General features: G+C 30.0%; 2 long non-coding RNA genes across 2 annotated transcripts; both read left to right on the forward strand.

Annotated features, from left to right (window-relative positions):
* The first annotated feature begins 2,390 nt into the window (after positions 1 to 2,390).
* Positions 2,391 to 3,069, forward strand: LOC120579322 (uncharacterized). The gene is made up of 2 exons (XR_005645117.1): positions 2,391 to 2,493; positions 2,782 to 3,069. It is a non-coding gene; the product is annotated as an uncharacterized lncRNA (long non-coding RNA).
* Positions 3,070 to 11,239: 8,170 nt separating this feature from the next.
* Positions 11,240 to 12,000, forward strand: LOC120579321 (uncharacterized). The gene is made up of 2 exons (XR_005645116.1): positions 11,240 to 11,354; positions 11,566 to 12,000. It is a non-coding gene; the product is annotated as an uncharacterized lncRNA (long non-coding RNA).
* The last annotated feature ends 1,925 nt before the right edge of the window (positions 12,001 to 13,925 follow it).

Raw genomic sequence — 13,925 nt, forward strand, 5'->3', positions numbered from 1 at the left:
TAATTGTCATAATTGACTCAACATCCTTACTAACTAATTCTCAATAGTTACTACTCAATTAAACTGTTAAAACACCGAATAATCACCATCTCTAATTAATTACCCCAACTTACTAATAACTTAGTAAAAATAATTATTCTCACTAAACTACCAAAAATAACCTTCTAAATATAAAATGACTAAGTTATCATTACTCGCCAAATGACCACAATACCCCCTTAGTCTAAAAATTACTAAAATACTCTTCTAGGCCAAAAATTCACTAATCCCAAATTAAAATACACAAAAAGACAAATAAGCACACATAAATAGACATAACACATATAATAAATAATTAAAATAATACTCACGAAAAACGGGCTATTAGAGGTGGCAATCATCATTTGACACAATTTAAAATGTTCGAGGAGTGTACCAGCTACTAACGGGAGCAGAACCTCCCAATCGTGATGAATATCACGATATAATTTGGAATAAAACAATACCTTTAAAAGTAACAATTTTTGCGTGGTTTCTATTTCGGAATCGTATTGCAATGAAAGATAATATGATGCAGCATGGGATCATCCAATCGAATCAAAATGTGTGTAGTTACGGGTGTGGTCAAGCTAAACCAATCAATCATTCGTTCTTTGAATATAGTCATTTTGGCAGCATTTGGTCTCTGGTTTTGCAATGGCTGGGTATTTGTTTTGTGAACTCCATTCATTTGTTTGGGCATGTATTAATGTTTAGTTCGTTGTGTGGGTTTCTCTAGAAGAATAAAGTTGTTTATGCATGTTATTTGGTTAGATTCATAGTAGGTGATATGGAGAGAGCGTAATTCTCGTTTGCTTAAGTGAAAGGAGAAGGGAATGCATAAACTGCTTGGTAAAGTTAAGTTGATATCTTTTTGGCGGATGAAAGCAAGAAAGCTGGCGTATAGATTTTGACATTAACGACTGGTGGGTTAATCCTACATTATTTTTCGATTAACCTTGTAATTTTGTTTTGGTTTTTACATGTTGTTACTAGTTCTGTTGTAATTACTTTTGATTCTCTGAGTTTCTCCTTGTGCACTCCTTATGTTGGGAAGAGCTTGTTAATTTATATATAATTTCATTTTTCCTTGTTAAAAAAAATATAATTTCTCACACGAAATAAAAAGGAATGGAAACCGAAAATATTTGTTCAGACTTTTTTGATTGGATTTGTTTAGACTATTATAATTAAAAATAAAACTTAGAAAAAATTTCCTGAAAAATTCATAATTTCCAAAAGAAGAAAAATACAGCCTGAAACTGGAAATATATTGTTCAAATCTTCACAACTATTTGACTCTAATCACTTATATACATACATTTAAGAATAATACAAATCGATCCATATGGTCTTCTTCTTCTATCTAAGATAATGACACGTGTTCTTATGTTGTACAAACCATAGAAATGAAGTTTTATTGACATAAAAATGGAATTGGTTTGACCAATTTTTAAATAGGTTTTAACTGGCAGATGAGAATTCTTTTAAAAAAAATTGGAATTGAAAAAATTATGGCGAGTGACCTTTTGATAAGTCCTTATAATGCACATGCCAATCTGAACTTTAATATTATCTACAGGTGAAATAAGGTTATGTTGCCTAAAAAAAGATCGAGTCAAACAAAATGATTTGTAATTAATGGACAGCTTAAAGAAACGTATGTGTATCAAAATTAATCTTCAGGCGTATTGACACCTTAATCCAAAACTTTTAAGAAGAAAAAATGAAGAAAGTTTACTTTGTAAATTTCCATCACATATTTTGTATCTAATTAATTCTCCTTAGTTTTATTTTTCAATACTCTTAATCCCTCCTTTCATTTTTGTCATTATATATGAAAAGTATTACTCTTTTAGTTGTCGGGTGTTCTATTCTTTAGTACCAACCACGCCTTTATGGAAGAAAATATGCATTACTTTCTAAAATTCCATCGTTAGTTTTTTTTAGGTGAAACTTGTTATATAACAAAAGAAATGTATATCAATTAATTCACTCTTAATTTTTAAGAAAATAAATAATTATTTATTAAAAATAAATAAATAATTATAAGTCACACGTCACTTATTTTCTTGACATTATAGTTGAGACGTTTAACAAGAAAATGGATAATGATGCACTTGTAGTAATGTTATTGTCACCTTTCCATACGTAAAATAAACTTTATAAGTAAGTCATACAAAGTGGTTTGTAATTAATGGACAGTGTAAAGAAACGTACGTATGTGTACCAAATTGACATTTTAGTTTTACAAATAAAAACAGTTAATTTTATAAATAGGATAATTAAAAAGATACGGAAGCATAATCATATCATGACTACTACTATATAATGAACTTGAAGTTTGCTATGCATATTGCGAAAACAAACGATAATAAACTCAAAGATAAAATCTTCAAAAAAAAAAAATGGCAAAATATATTTTCCAATATTTTCTCTTTGGAGTTTTATGCATTGCGTTGGTTCTAGCTTCGGGTAAGAAACATATATATGACCATTCAACCATAAGTCATATTTCTTCTAACTTTCAATTAACACATAAAGTAATACTATTTTCTTATTTCTTTTTCTTGCATTTAGGTTTTTGTAACTTTTTTTAGGAAAATTATTTTCTTAGTTGAATAGTTTGTTATATTTGATCTGGACAAAAGTTTGATATAATCTTGTTGATTGTTGTTAACATTTTACAAATATATATATATATATATATATATATATATTAAAATATGAGTATTGAATTTGTGAATTTTATTTTTGTGGCAGGACCAACACCAGTTTTGAGTTTCTGCTTTAATAATAATCCTTGGTATTGTGATAACCCTGATTTTTGCAAGTCAATGTGCCACGGTCTGCTATTTACAAAAGGAGTATGCGATGGACATATTTGTTGCTGTCAGTATGGTTGAAATAAATTACTATTATTACAAATATTTATATATCTTTTACTAAAGATCGAATAAACTTTGAACCAAAAAAATAATATTGAATAAACAATCGCTCAAAAAAAGATAGCATATACTAAATAAGAAACATCTTCCTCCAAAGCTTTTATTTTCCCGTTTAAGCATATATATATCAAGTATGTACACATTGTGATTCTTGAAAGAAGAATAAAGAAAGAAAGAGATATATGTACTAAATGTGTAAATTAGTTGATACCCAATGAAGTGTTACTATTTTACAACATCACTATACTTTAGTTACAATATTTGAATAACCAAAAACCTTCGCAGTCTTTTAAGTTTGATCTATTTTTCATATTGGTTTTAAAGTTTTTTTCTTTTAGGTCAAGTTTACTTGTATATATCATATAATAGAAAAACAACACCATAGTCTCTAGTTACTTGTATCACAAGCAATCACATATTCTTCTTAGTTTTCTATGCTATTTGCAGTATTTTGATTCTCTCAAGATTTCGAAAACTTGAACGTTTGTTGTTTAACTTGCAGGTTTTGATTTTTTTTAAATAAAATAGTTTTAATTAGTTACCTTTTATTAAATTATAAATCTCAAATTAGAGTCATGTTGTTCAAAACTTTTGGGTTTTTCAAATTAGAAAACTTAAGGGAAAAGTTGAAACCAAGGAGTTATGGACTTATTAGAATCTAATATTAAACGTGTTTTTTTTTTTTTGGGTACATTAAACTTGTTTTTTAACGAAGTTAAACGGAAATTATGACAATAAATAGGGATGGCAATGGGTATCCAATGGGCAGGGTACTACATTGTCCGTCCCCATACCCGCATTTATAAAAAATATCCGTACCCGTGCTCGTACCCTCGTGGGCAACAACTTTAGTTCCCTTCCCCATACCCTATGGATACCTAAGTGCCCATACCCGCACCCATTACCCGCACTTTAACTATGATAAAACAAAAAAAACATCACAAATGAAATAAAACTACGATCCCAATTTTTTAAAATTAACTCATAAAATAATATGAATCTTGATATTTAGTCAAATAGAAAACATCCAAAATATCCCTAAAAAATTATACACCGACATGATGGAGTTGTTATTGTATTAAGCAATTGTTTGATTTAAATTTAGATTTAGGCTTAAATAGCTAAATAAATAAATTAATTATACATAAAAAAATAAATAAATAATTTATGATATTATATAAATATGTATATGCGGGGTTGCGGGTCTGGGCAGTATAGTACCCTTACCCGTGCCCATACCCATTTAATTTTGTGGGTATTACCCGTACCCGTGCCCAGACCCATAAAAGCGGGGTTTTACCCTACCCATTGTGGGTATTTTTTGTGGGTACCCATTGGGTCTGGGTCCAATTGCCATCCCTAAATTAGAGTGTGCCACCTACATGACACATTTTAATTGGGCAATGGTATATACCATTATGGTACACATGTGCTATCCGTTAGTTACAATATTTGAATAGGCAAAGTCTAAGGTGAGTGAGTAAGATATGTCTTGTACGGTACACAAACTTTGACCAACCATTGAATATAATTCTTATCATTCACCTCCAAATACTCAATTATTTCCTTTGACTCAATCTCAAGTTCTCAACCCTTCTCTTTCTCTTTCTCAACTTCTCTCATCTCCAAACATGTAACCACCTTTAACTTATATAATTGCATGTAACTAAATTCAGGTTGTACACATAAATACAAAACCCCATTCAAAACCAAATCCAGGCCGAAGAAAACAAATTAATCTCCAAATCCAAAATTCATCCAATAATTTATACAATTTCAGCCCCAATTTTTAAGCAAAGCCACATGTATGGTTGTTTACAAGCAAAAGAAGAAGAAAAATCAAAATCTACAATTTTTGTACAAAAAATTGAAATCTGCAATCTGTAATTTTTAAATAAAAAAGATTGAAATCATCAATCATATACCCACCCAAGGTTTTCTTTAAAATCATCAATTACAAGTTCAATCAATGATTTAGGTGTCAACGTTGTAGATCCGAAGCATGAGAATTTCGGTGACTTAGATTTTATCATATTATTTGTAGGCATTTTGCCGTTGTATGCTATTAACTAAGATGTTTTGAGTTTGATCGCAGATTCATCATTTACGTTTTTAGCGAAGTCTGTTTCTGATGTGATGTACTCTATCAATTTAAAGTAATGAATAACGTTTTATTTTTGTAAAAAAAATAATAAAAACAAATAACTTATCATTAAATAGGCGATTAATTTTTATTATTAAGGACCCTACCATCGATGTAATCCTATTATTGGAGTAACTAATATTATTAAATTGGTGAAAACACAAACCACTATAGTTAGTTGGTACTGCAGATCAAGCATGTTAAGTTGCAAAACTCAAAACAAGAACTCAAGTTGATTAATCACAAAAGAATCATCATATCATATCTAAACAAGGGCATCTAAACAAATAGAGGATACAAATAACTTCTGAAATTCATATCGTAGAAATACAAATGTGAAGTTAATCATAGTTTCACATATCAATACTTTAAGTTGATAGTGTATAACGGAGAAAATTCTTAGAAGTAGCGAAGATAAGAGAAAATACGGCAGAGTAACGAAATTGGTGGCAATCTGAGAACCGATTAGTTAACGATTCAAGTTTGAGATCGAAAATCATAAATTAGGGAGTGGTAGTGCGAACGAGAACACACACTAGGGAACAAGAACGAAGAATTGGAGACAGTGTGATTTTGAAAATTTTGACGGTGCAAATCGCGAAATTGATGAGTTGTGATCATAAGGAGTGAGTTGCGATTATGAGCCAGTATGATTTTGTAATAAAGAATGATGATTCAACGATTTAATGTTAATGATTTGCGATGAGGAATGAAGATTCCGTGATTCAGTGTAGGGTGAGAGATAGAGGGTTAGGGTTTGTCTGGAATCAGTTGGGAGCACTTAGGCGAGGGGATGGTTTGGCGGTTGGGAGGTGTTTTGATAATAACATGTTGTAGGAGGTCGGTGATGGGACCAAAACATTTTTAGGCCGGATGTGTGGAAAGAGGAAGTGGCATTATGTGTTAGTTGCTGATACACACACTTTAAGGAGGAATTATGGGGGAGATGTTGCGCCCTTTTTGATCATGTTGTTTTGCAGGTTGGCGAGGCTGGTCTTTAGAGGTGGCAGTTATCACCTGACACGGTTTATAATGTTTTAGGAGTGTACCAGCTACTAACGGCAGCAGAACCTCCCAAATCGTGATGAATATCGTCATATAATTTGGAATAAAACAATACCTTTAAAAGTAACAATTTTTGTGTGGTGGCTATTTCGGAATCGTATTGCAACAAAAGACAATTTGGTGCAGCATGGGAACATCCAATCGAATCAAAATGTGTGTAGTTACAGGTGTTGTCAAGCTGAACCAATCGATCATTTGTTCTTTGAATGTAATCATTTTGGCAGCATTTGGCCTCTGGTTGCAATGACTTGGTATTTCTTTTGTGAACTCCATTCATCTATTTAAGCATGTATTAATGTTTAGCTCATTGTGTGGGTTCTCTAGATGAATAAAGTCTTATGTGCATGTCATTTGGTTAGCTTCAGTCTGGGTGAATTGGAGATAACGTAGTTCTCGTTTGTTTGAGTAAAAGGAGGAAGCAATGCATAAACTGCTTGATAAAGTTAAACTACATTGTTTTTGGGTTAAACTTCTAGTTTTGTTTTCGGTTTTACGTGTTTTTACTATGTCTATTGTAATTACTTTTGGTTCTCTGGGTTTCTCCCTTGTGCATTCCTTGTGTTGGGGAGAGATTTTTTGTTTATATCTAATTTTATTTTGACTTGTTTAAAAAAAAAATCTTACATGAAATAAAAAAGAATGGAAACGGGAAATATTTGTTCAAACCTTTTTGAATGGGTTTGTTTAGACTAGAATTAGTGAAAATTAAACTCAAAAATATTGCTTTAAACTTCATAATTTCCAAAAGAAGAAAAATATAGCTTGAAACCGGAGATATTTGTTCAAAACATCATTATTTCCCTTCATAAAAGAAAGTTAGCTCATTATTTAAGCGAAAGAATTATATATTGCTGAAAATCACTTCCTTAATCATTTAGTCAAGAAACATAATCTTCAGCTCAAGTTTAGTTCAAGAAACTACTTCAATTGGTTAATAGTCATTGTAACATATTATAAAGGGTTAATACATCATTTGGTCCTTTAAGTTATTTTTGGTTTTCACTTTGGTCCCCTAACTATAAAGTGTCTCAATTTAGTCTCATAAATCTTCTGCTATTTACTGGTTTGGTCCTCTCCGTTAGTTTTCAACATCAAATGTTTAAGGTGAACTATGTTTAAAGGTGGTCCACCGTAGACCTTATAGGTTCATTTAATTTTAATCATTTGATATTTTTTTCAAAAAGAGAAACGTTGGATCATATAGGTCTGTTATATCTTACGATGAACTATCAACACCTAATTTTTTTTCTTCTTATATCTTCTTCTTCTTCTTCCTTCATATCCTTCATCATCACATTCATACTCCTTAGTCAATCTTCATATAACCCAGAAAAAAAAATTCAAAAGATAAAATAAAATAAAGCTCTCATCATCAAAATCAAATCATTTTCATCAACAACACATAATAACCAAAATCAAAATAAAAAAATATAATCCAGGAAGAACTATCATCATTATAACCAGCAATTCATCAAACAACTTCAATGCATCTTCTAAAGAACATGGGAATGCATCTTCTTCTGAAAATGGTTTTTTAAGGTTGTTGTTTATGTTGTTGTTCTTGTTGGGGGTTGTGAATTTGGTTTTTTTTTCCTTTGATGGGTTGTTTTGAATGATGAAGAAGGTTTGAAATTGAAGATGTTGTTAGGTTTGTGCGAAGAAGATTAAGAAAAACAAAAAAGATTAGATGTTATTTGTTTAAGTTTTGCTGAGTTTCATATGAACAATGTTGAAGATGATGAAGATCAAGAGGAAGAATAGGGAAGGAGAAGGAAAGAGGGAAAAGAAAATCAGATATGGGTGGTTCATTGTAATATACCATGTACCTGCTATCAAACGGTTATAATCATATTAAAAATATTAGACATCAAAAAATTAACTGCGATGACCAAAATAGATAACGACAGAAGACATAAGGGACCAGTTTGAGACACTTTATAGTTAGGAGACCAAAGTGAAAACAAAAAATAAGTTAAGGGAGCAAGTGATGTATTAAGCCTATTATAAATGAAATGTATTACTTATCAGTTGTTGGGGCTTCTATTCTTTAGCTCCACTAATTACCAAAAGAGTAGTGATATTTGTACAACTAATTTTGTACAACCTTTTTGACAACCATTTTTTATCTCTTTTTATTGGACAAAATCAATAGAGAGAAAAAGAATAAGAGAGAGAGAGAGAGAAAGAGAGAGAGAGAGAGAGAGAATAAAAAGACATGTAAGTATGAGAGAGATTATTGTTTTAAAAGTTATCAAAAAGTGATTGTACAAATATCATTTCTCTTACCAAAAGAAGGAAAGCTTGATCTAATGTTGACTCAAAAATGGATTAGTTCCAACCACACCTCAAACGAAGGAAATATGCATTACTTTCTGAACTTTCATCGTTAGTTTTTTTTTTTTTTTTTGTTTTTACAAGTTTGAGGTGAAACTTGTTACGTAACAAAAGAAACGTGTATCAATTAATTATCTCTTACTTTTAAGAAAATAAAATACAAGTTACATGTCACTTATTTTCTCTACATTTCCTTCAAAATAAAAAAATAAAAACTTATTTTCTCTACATTATTATAGTTGAGATTGAGACGTTTAACATGAAAAAGGGAAATAATGCACTTGTAGTAATGTTATTATCACTTTTCCATACGTAAAATAAACTCCATGAGTGGATACGATGACACTTCTTCCCCTAAAAAAAATTATAGATGATACTTCTTCTACATGTAAGTCAAAAAATTGCGTCTCCCTTTCGCCCATCTTCTTTCTCTAATTTTAGGAAATTTAATTAATAGGTTTTTATCCCCTATAATATTAGATCATTTCTGATTTTTCCTCCTGTAAAAATTTTATTTTGATTCAACCCATGTAAAATATTTTTGTTTTCAAGAAATTTTCATTTTTGTTTGGCCTATTAGGCGGGTAAATCAAAACAAAAATATTTTACAGAGGGTGAATCAAAATAAAAATTTTACAGAGAGGAAAACCGAAAATGACCTATATTACAGAGGATAAAGACCTATTAACCCTTTAAATTTTGATGGTTTATCAAAATGTAACAAAAAAAAAAAAATTAAATTTTGATATAAATAAATGATTTCTTTTTTCTACAATTGATTAATAAATTACTTCACAAATTATAACCATACGAGTGTTAATTTCTAGAATAAAGATAGGTTAACATCCTTAATGCATATACTTCTTTATACCCTTTTGAAAAAATTTCAGTTAATCAAATATATAGTCTAAGTGATCATATTTCTTCAGTTGTGTGACCATATTTATAAGCTAAAATATGTGGCCACCCAACTAAAATGCACGTGACCACTATTTTTCCACTTAGTTAACCACATAAATTCTGGAAAAATTGTGGTCACACAACTAAAAAAATGTGGTCGCATCATACCATATATTTGGTTAAATTAAAATTTTCAGCGTTGTACAAAGGATGTACACATTAAGGATGTCAACCTATCATTGTTGTAATTTCTATATTTAAATTTTAATGGTTTATCAAAATGTAAAAAAAATAAAAAAAAATTGATGTAAATAAATGGTAGTTTTTTTCTACAATTGATTAATAAATTACTTCACAAATAATTAATTAATACGATTTAACTCTTTTTTTTTTACATTAAAGACAAATTCATTAACAAAAGCTTGACAATAAATCAAATGCTAAGACTGTAGAAATACAAGGTGAAATCTCTTCGATCCATATGCAATCTAAATTATAAAGAGCATACTTAGCTAAATAATAAGGAGATTGATTTTGCTTCACACCTACATGCAAAAATAAATAAACTATGAAAACAAGCATTGGAACTAATACAATCTCGAATAATAGAGCCGATATATGTGGAAAATAGTTGATGAGCATTCAACACCAAGACTACCTTAGATGCTTTTGATTCTGTTATAAGATTCAGAAAAGACATGTCTTTCAAAAATTTGAAACTCTTCTGCATAGCTAAATCTTCTGCAACCTCTGAATCTGATAATGAAAAATTTTGTTGGTAACTAGTAGCAATGACAACACCTTCATTATCTCTCACCAAAACACCAATATCCCACTTACCCACCCTCTATCGGACCTTCTGCATCGACATTAAGTTTACAGAAACCACTAAAAAGAGGTGTCCAATGAACATCAGATATTGGCAAACTTAGACCTCCACTTAGTGTCTCCAACAACATTGTATTGACACTCTTGAAATTCACAACGATTTAACTCTAATCACTTATCACTTACATACATACATTTAAGAATTATACATATTTGTCAAAAAAAAAAAATTATGCATATCAATCCATAGGTCTTCTTCTATCTAAAACAATGACACATGTTTTTATGCTGTACAAACCATACAAATTAAGTTTTAATGACATTAAAAATAGAATTGGTTTCTTCTTAAAAATATATGAAATTGGTTTGAACTTGCAGATGAGAATTCTTTTAAAAAAAAATAAGAATTGAAAAAATTATGATGAGTGATCTCTCTCTTTTTTTTTTTTTTAAAGAATGAGTGACCTCTTGATAAATCCTTATGTTACACATGCCAAAAAAATTAATCACAAAGTGGTTTGTAGTTAATGAATTTTCAGGCACATTGACACGTTAATCTAAAAGAAGCCAAAAGAAGAAATTGCAAGATAAAAAAATATAATTTTTAAGCTTTTGATGCTTTCAATTTAAAAATTATTATATTTGCTTCCTTAACCAATACTCCGGGATACTGGTTAACATTTTCCAACTTTGGAGAAAAAATGACGAAAGTTTACTTTGCATTCCATCACATATTTTGTATCTAATTCTCCTTAGTTTTATTTTTCAATACTCTTAATCCCTCCTTTCATTTTTAATTTGTCAGTTTTGTTCGTTCAAAAAAAAAAATTGTCGTTTTATGACATTTACCAAAAAAAATTATTACTTTAGTTTGATAAAATATAAAGTTTTTTTGTATAGAATGTTATTTTCAAACTTTACCCAAATTAAAAAGATAAGGAGGCATAATCATATCATGAGTACTGCTATATAATGAACTTGAAGTTTGGTTTGCTATGCATATTGTGAAAACAAAAGATAATAGAGCTATAAGATAAAATCTTCATAAAAAATGGCAAAACACATTTCTCATTACTGTCTATTGGCAATTTTATGCATTGCGTTGGTTCTAACTTCAGGTAAGAAACATATGAATTTAAACCTTAAGTTCTATTTCTTTTTCTTGCACTTTGGTTTTTGTAAATAAAATTAGGAAAATATTTGCTTAATTAGTTCAATTGTTTATTATATTTGATCCGAAAAAATTGATATAATCTTTTACATTGTTGTAATGTAGTTAGCATTATATAAATATGCGTTTTGAATATGTGAATTTTATTTTTGTGGCAGGACCAACACCAGGTTTGAGTAACTGCGAATTTCCTTCGCTTTGTGATAGCTATGATAATTGCGACTTTAAGTGCCGCGATATTGGGTTTCACAGAGGAGTATGTACTGACATTGAGGGAACCGAATCTTGTTGCTGTATGTCATGAAATAAATTACATTATTATAAATATTTATATCTATTTTAATAAATAAGAATAAGTGGAGAACTTGAAAGTATGTGGCCAAGCTCAATGTGAAATAAAGCAAGAAAGAGCATATAATAGTGTGATGGACCAATAAAAAAAGATGCTAGCAAGGTCTTGAATTTATAGTAGTGGAAACAAAACGGAGTACGTGTGAAAAAGAAGAAATCAGATTTGGTGTATTTTCGTCTTGTACCACCGAGCATTTCCATAAATAATATCTATGTACTAAATATGTGAATTAGTTGATAAATTAATAAGATCTAATGATATATTTTTTGAAAGAAGATCTAATGATATATGTATTCTAACTTATAGTATAGTAGAGAAGATTGTGAGTTCTATGAGCATAAACTACGATAATAAGTCGAAAATACAACTTATTATAATTGTGACCGAGTTAAAAATATTTTTTTTTTTAGAAAATACAAAAAGGTAAGACATGAACTAGTTAAAAATATTTTTTTTAAAGTGATTTTAATGGACGGTAAACAAACATAAATAACTACATATATTTTTAAAAATCTCTATAAAAAATATCTAGATTTTTTTAAAGCAAAAAAAAAAAAAAAAAATTACTCTTATAAGGGTTTACTAGTTGATATGTGTTATCACGATTTTGGGGTATCAAGTCATTAATTAGGCTTGAACCTTTCAATCTTTGATATTCTCTATTTTTTTCTTGGGAAGGGCAAAATTGAAAAAAACCCTTAGAAATTCTAAGTTCGGGGGTCGTTTTCGTTACGGGAAGGTGTTAGGCACCCGCAACGACTATAGTACTCTATAGGAACCGTTTTCCTAGTTTTATGTCTACGCTTTATTTTTAAAGCTATTTATTGAAAAAAGAAGTTGTTTATTTAGGTTAAGAAAGGAGGGGGAAAATGTTTGGGATTTTATTTTATTGGACTTGGAGAGGTTTTGACCTCTTGCCTACATACCCTTTTAAGGGATCAAAATTCCATGTAGTTCTCTTTCAAAAATGTTTTTTGTGTGTTTGATCGATTTTAGTTTTTTTGGAAAATGGTTTTGAAGAAGAGAAAGAGGCCGTAAAGGCATAAGAGAAAAAATGGTGAATAGTTGGTTCAATTATTATTAAAAAAGTCTAAGTTGGAATTAGAGTTAATTTGAGTTTGATTAAGAAAATAAAAGGAAAATTCAATGGAGTTTTAACTCCAAGGTTTATTTGGAAAAAAAATTCAAGTGATGGAATTTACCTATTTTTTGGAAAATTGATATTTTTCTAAGTATCGCGTTTCCTAAACATACATCTAAAGCGGTAAACATACAACATGTGTGCGTGTCGGTGCTTGTGTCGGTGTACATCATTAGAGTCCATTGTCCGTTACATTGGCCCTAGTTTACATTCTATGGTCTTGCAAGAAATTAAAAAAGAGAAATTGAAACTACCTAAAATATTACATGCCATTTTAACATAGAAATTAAAAGGTAAAAATGCCTAAACTATGAGAATTTGAGATGAAAAAGGTAAGATGCTCATGAGATGGATGAAACATGAAATGAAATGGTCAGTAATATAAGGCATAAAATGGTAAGAAAAAGTAAACAAAGAATTACGAGGCGAAACGGTAAAAATGACAACAATAACCAAAACATGAAAAGAAATACAATACTTGTGACACAAGAAACTAACAAATCACATCAAAAACAGTAAAGTAATTACACAAACAGTAGCATATTCAACACAAAATTGCATATCAATCGTCCATGTCATATATCAAAATATTATGAACAAAAATGTGGTGAAAATAGCACAAAATTCCACTAAAAAGGAAAAAAAACTATCAAAAAAATACATATATATTTCTATCAATTTTTGACATGTAAAAACATCACAAAAGTATTAAGAATACATCAAGAAACATATAGGAATTTTTAGGGATTTTTTGCAAGAAAATTGGACAAGCAGGGGGTTCAGATAGCAAGACAGCAAAGTGCAAATAGCAAGAAATTGACAAGAAACAAAGGATTTGTGCAGAAGGAGGCCCAAGCCCAAAACCTAAAAGATCCGGATGCACAGGAACCACAGGATTGATCCAGGAGATCAAACCCTAGATCCAACGGCCAGGAATGAAGGGAATTGGACCGGTTCGGTTCACTGGCCTATAAAAGGAGGTGCGCCGGTTTTATTTCATTCTTCTATGTTCTTTCTCTCTCTTC

Source organism: Medicago truncatula, chromosome 3 (assembly GCF_003473485.1).
Source record: "Medicago truncatula cultivar Jemalong A17 chromosome 3, MtrunA17r5.0-ANR, whole genome shotgun sequence".
Taxonomy (NCBI): Eukaryota; Viridiplantae; Streptophyta; class Magnoliopsida; order Fabales; family Fabaceae; genus Medicago; species Medicago truncatula.